The sequence below is a fragment of the Austrofundulus limnaeus genome, unplaced genomic scaffold (assembly GCF_001266775.1).
Source record: "Austrofundulus limnaeus strain Quisiro unplaced genomic scaffold, Austrofundulus_limnaeus-1.0 Scaffold272, whole genome shotgun sequence".
Classification (NCBI taxonomy): domain Eukaryota; kingdom Metazoa; phylum Chordata; class Actinopteri; order Cyprinodontiformes; family Rivulidae; genus Austrofundulus; species Austrofundulus limnaeus.
The window spans coordinates 324,210-330,552 of NW_013952674.1; positions in this window are offsets into that span (position 1 = coordinate 324,210).

The following is a 6,343-nucleotide window of genomic DNA, read 5'->3' on the forward strand; positions in this document are numbered from 1 at the left end:
GCAGCCTTGCACCGATGACCTAGTTGATGTCATCATTTACCCAGAATGCTTTGCATGTAAATAAAAGGTCTCCGTTCGTGTTAAAATATATTTTTAAAAATTTACAAACCTAAACAGCCTACAGTATTTTTACAGTCTTTATTTTACAGTTAAAACAAATGTTTATCAAATAAAGTCTAACGTTACAACTAATCAGGGATCCCTTTAAAAAACATTAGCAAAGTTAGCAGTGAATTGTTGCACTGGAAATTTTTCAAGTAAAGGAGGATATTTTTAGTTTTCACTTAGTAAAACGTCACAAAGTAGAACTGTAAACCATCAATAATGGAATTCTGCAGAATAAGCTGCCTGTAATTATACTGATAAACTCACTGCAAATTACCATCTAATACTATGAGCATAATGAAACATTTAGGGGCTAAATGGTAAAACATATCTCTGAGGGATTGTTGAAAACTGACGCAGAGCTTAAAGAACTGTGACCTACACGGATGGTCATGTTGCACTGTGCCCTGTGGAAGTTGATATTGGTAGCCGTTTGTTAAAATGTGAGCCACTTGAGCTGGAGAAGGTGATAGCATATCAGTGATGTTTTCACRTTACAAGAGCTGACCCAAAACCACCAATAGCTACGGTAGTAATGTTATGACCAGCAACAAGAGAAAATGAATGCAAATTTTAACCAGACTGTCTGCTTGAAACAGTCCCACTTATGCGTCTTTGAATTAATAAGCATAAATTTGGTTATAACTTGAATTGGCAGTAACTGGGTGATTGTCTGATGCTCATTTATTTCTGTTATCTTCCTGTGACTGCATTCCCACATCACAATCAATGACTTTAATTGAAATTATATTATCATAGTAAACAGAAGTTGCAGCAAACAAGCCCTGACTTTTGACATTACAGGCTTATTAAAGGATTCTGTAGGCATCTGATGACATTTGTTTGATGTTGGGTCTTCTGCCTTTCACGTAAAACAAGCCAGAGATGTTGCTAGTTAGGAATCAAGCATTTATTTATTGTATGTAATAGAGTGATAGATTCACAGTGATTTTGAGGTTGAACAAAGTTTCTGTAGAGAGGTTATGTGATTTATTAACATGATGGCAGTAAATTGGGGTCCTGGGTGGAGTGTGCAGGAGAATGGTAGCAGCATATCCATGATGTGAGGTCCTTGTCCACCAGTGTGGCTTGGTTGGTGAAAATCTGAAACAAGACCAGCTACCTTTGGCGTCATCTTGCCTGATTTATTATCATGACTGTGACAAAATTGTGGAAACAACCCAGTGTGGTAACCAAGGAGTATAGAGTTTAATGAGAGTTCAGGGAAATGGCAAAAAATCAAGGAAACCTATTTGGTGAGTACTGAGAAGTGCCATTCACACAGTGAAAGATGTTTTCTAAATGTAGGACCCCAATGATACCTAACATAAAGAGAGAAAGAGGGACAAAAGCAATGGGACGTYGAGCCCCGCTTGCATTCACTACATACACATAACACGGCACGGGTCAGATGATGGGGCACATGACCCTCTAACAATAGAGCTAATCAAGCCTATTGTCAGTCGATGGCCCTCGTTTGCATGTGACTAACCTGTTTGTCCATGTGGAGGCAGTGCTTATAAGGCTGAGTTCACCTGAAACTCATCAGACAGAAGAAGTCTCTTGGAGGAGACGAAACATTTCACTAAGGAAGAACCCATCCAGAGGACCTACTTATTTTTTCTTTTTGATTTTCTAAATTAACTAAGATCCATCAGAATTCATACAGAAGTAGACGGGTTGTGGTCCAGTCTGATGGAGACTTTACTAAAAACCCAAGCATGGTCTTATTTTTAGGGCAGGAAAATAACAAGCTTCTCCATTTATGGACACTTTTGTGTATACACGATTCATTGTGTCTTCTGGGAAGTTGTGGATTTTAGACATATTTAAGTTCTTTATATAATTGTAAAATTCATTGTCATATATTGAACAATTTTACCAATGTTTGACAAAATTTGGAGGTATTTGAGTTTGCTGATTGACTGTTGAGAAAGGAGGGAAAAAAGTCACTTTYAGGATCTAATTTTTACAGGAAGTAGAGGTCATACAGTATGTGGAAATAATACCATAAAACACATTTAGGACTTTGACCTCTCTCCTTTCTTTACACTACTAATAGTGTTGTAATGGTACGAGTGTTTGTACCAAACCGTCACGGTCCAGATGTCAGGGTCCGGTGCAGGCAATCAGACGGGGAATACATTAGTCACAGGCGATCGCCACTCTCATTTCAAAGAGGGACACATGTTTTTTTAATTACTTTTTGCTAACTGCTGTTGACAGAATTAGAGTTGAGGCAGATACTATCTGAAGCACTCTCCACCAATGCAAACAAAGACTTACTCAAATGAAACACAGGATCCCAAAGAGCTGCCGGTTTGGTTCAAATCAGCTCAAGTTTTGAGTTCCTTGTGATCCACATGAGCAGAGTAGGAGGTAGAACAATGGAAAGCCAAAAGGGTTATAATTAACACACTTGGTCATGTAATAAACACTAATAAATACACAGCTAGTCATTTAATAAGTGCCGTTTTGTACACACTAGCACTCAGAGACTTAATTTTCACTCGCAGCCATGAAAGATGAGTGAGTCACCTGCTTCAACATGGTCACCACAGCTAATCAGCTCAGTCGATTTTACAGATATTGAGCTAAAAATATTTAATGTGGTGGTAGCTGAGAGTTATTCCTAAAGCATACCAATAATACTGAGTGATGCTGTGAGATCTTCTGAAAACTAATGCAGAGTGTGGAACAAATCTTTTAGGTCGTATTCAGACCTGATCATTTGCTCAGCTTTAAACGAACCAGAGTTCATTTCCAGTGTTGGTCCGGACCTTTTGTGCAGGTGTGAATACACTCATGTGAACTCTGGTGCGGATCAAACAACCGGACCGAGACCTGCTTTTTGAGGTGGTCTCGGTCCGCTTCCAAACGAACTCTGGTGTGGTTCACTTTAGTTCTCTTCTGGTGTGAATACAGACCGGACTCTAACCGAACCAACTGCATTAAACATGCACCTTTTTTGGACTTCACAGGCCACCGTTGCTGAGCTAAATAAACTGAAATCATACCTGTTTCGTCATTTCCTGTTAGCAGCTCTACTGCCGGCATGTTGTGGGTCAGAACACGCAGAGCACCTCGTCTCCTTTGGGTCGCGGGACACATTTACTGACGCCGCTCCAAAATTAGAATATCATCACGGAACCACCATTAAATTACTGCTTCTGACATTTTAAATGCTATTGCAGTTGTACTATCAGCAAAAATGTGCGCATCAGAACCGCAGCATGCAGGACTTCCTTGTTTTCTTCTGGGTCTGTGGCTCAGTCCCGCCCCTGTCCTTTTTTTGTCCAATGGGAGCAATGATCGTCACACTCGTGGCTTTGTTTACAAGTTATAGTTCGTTTGCAAAAAAGCACAATGTGAATGCAAACCGCACCAAACGAAAAAAAAGTCAATTTTTGGTCCGGACCAAACAATTGGACCAAAGGACTTTCCTGGTCTGAATACACCTTTAATTTTGTTTGTGGATTTCAAAACATCAGTTCTTAATATAAAGACATATTTTAAAAACAAAACAAAAATCTCAATGGGAAATTTTTATTTTATTCACAGAAAAAAGAACAAAGCCTCTTTTAATTACTCTACTGAAGAGAAAAGACATGGTGCTGGATATATAATGAATAGATATGTAAGTCTACAGATAATATGGTTTCTCAGGGCTCTTTAGGTTTTAATGCTGGTGAGTTTTATTATTCACTTCCTGTCCAATAACAGGCACTTGTACGATATGTGAACCACTTGAATATCTCTTTATTGTGTGAACAGTTTTAACTCTACAGGCTGACATTCAGCTCATACCTTCCTGTTAGCTTCAGCACCGTAAGAATTTCCAGAGTCAACCAGAAAATTTTTCTTCTTTATGTTCTTTAATGCCACGTTAAACTCATGGCAAGGACTCGTCAAAAAATTAGTAAAATGGTGGCGTTAGATCAAAGCAAATGTCTAAATTATGTTCTGCTCATCGATGAGTTTGTGGGGTGAGATGAGGAAATGAAAGTCATCTCCAGRCTTGGAAACCTGTACTCTATCAGTCTCCTGTGGACAGGCGGCCCCGACTGACCAATAAGAGTGGGCCGCCAGTCACCCACCTGCTGACTAGACCTGTGTGTGGGAGGACGCGGCGAGGAGGACACTGCTGCTTTCCTGTGGTAGCATGTACTGTGCAGACACACAATCTCCATGCAGACAGCCGGCATACAGTCCTACGCTATTAAAGCAAATACCAGGCTTTACTGGAATTTTGTTTTTCATCAGAAACATTTGAAGAAACATGCAAGAAACATGATATAGATTTTTTTTGTATTTGATGTCCTAGGTAGAATAAAAGTACTTAATCTACACCTACAGATAAAAAAGGTTAAGCATGCAGAATGAATGGTCTGATGTGGATTTAAGTTGGTTCACATTCAGACCATTAATGCGCATGTAAAGGATTTGATTTGGAAGAAGCCGGCTCATTTTAAACAAGCACTAGAGGGGAGAGAGAGTGGTGTCATCATGAGTGGAGTGGAGGAACAGTGTTATCAGGCAGTTGCTGGAGCATCCAACAGACAAAGCCAAAAAAGTACAATAGACCATCAACATTAACCCCAAAATTAAAGTCAGAACAAGTCCAGACTTCAGTTCAGATGGTCACAGCCAGCACAAGTTTTAGATCCTACCCTGCCATTGCTTAACAAATGATACATTGGTAAAAAATAAAATAAAATAAATAATAATAATGATAAAGAAGAGGTTTGCATTGTCTCCAAACTTTCTAGTTTAGAGTGGCAAGAATTGCAAGATATGGGGTTGTGTCAAAGTTTAAAAAAAAAAAACAGYAGATGCAGATTCCAACTTGAAACATCATCTTCTCTACAGTCTGCTTTGTTAGCTATTGTAGCGTTGCTCTGTTTACATTCCCTATTGTCAGCACTTCCTGTTACTTCACATGCAAATATCTCAACAACAGTGTATCTCAGCAATGTATTTTTGGCAATATGTTATTCATGTTATCTTTCCAAGATTGTATTCAATTTTTTTTATTACAAACATTTGATACTACAGGCACGTTAAAACCATCATGACAAAAAGAGGGGGGGTTCTGTAGAAAATACTCATGGACACACATGGAGTGTGTTGCAACAAACAAACGTAAACATCAGTCATTTCTTTAAAACCTTTATATTAATTGCAAAAATATCTTGAGATTTTTTGCAATCAAAAATTTGAATCTATACCCATCACTATTAAAAATGTGATACACCAGTAGAGAAATGCATTGCTAAAAAAATAAATAAATAACCTGTGTTTTTATTTTAAAGCTGTGCACTTAATCATACTTTGGAGCCCACTCAATGACATTGGATAAAAGAGTGCATCTTGTGGCCACGTGTTATCTTGTTGGCATAGGACAAATAATGCATGATCACAAGGTAATTATTGCATTCCATTACAAATTTATTTATTTACAAGACTTTGAATGAGATTCGCATACGAAACAGATTATTTCTGGGATACCCACTTCCGCACGATCAAGCCGCATAGTCTGCTTGTGTCAACGAGAGGTAACAGGCAAACGCTACGCAGTGTTTGTAAGTGAGACCTGAGGATGCAAGTGTTGGCCTTAAACAGCATTTGTCAGACAATTGTGTTTTGCCAGAAAATACAATATTTTAGCTAAATATACTATATAAAAGCTGCCAAAATTTACTCTCATGTTTAATGTATCACCCCCAAAATTTATGGATATTTGGAGTTGAATAATTTTCCATTACACGCATAAATACAGTTAATATCTGTAACTGATTTAAAATAAAACTGCCACGGCTGCTGCTGAGAATAAAAAAAAAATCAACTTTATCTGTGCTGGTGTACAAGCACACATAAGGAGCATGAGTGTGTTTACTTTACACAAATAACCATGCATGCACACACACACACACACACACAAACACACACACACACAAACTTGTTTTTATATCCTTCTGGGGCCTGTCCATTGACTTCCATTCATTTTTTGGTAATTTTATATCCTAACCCTGACCACCAACCCTAACCCTAACCTCACAGGTACCTACCTGACCCTAAAACTAACCTAAACTCAATTCACACCTTGGTCCTAAACCCAACCCCCACACCCAAAATCAGGAGCAAAAACAAGGAGCACCCAGTCCCCACGATGCTGCATTTTCCTTAAACATGGGCCCCACAATGTAGGAAAAACAAGGTCACACACACACACACACAC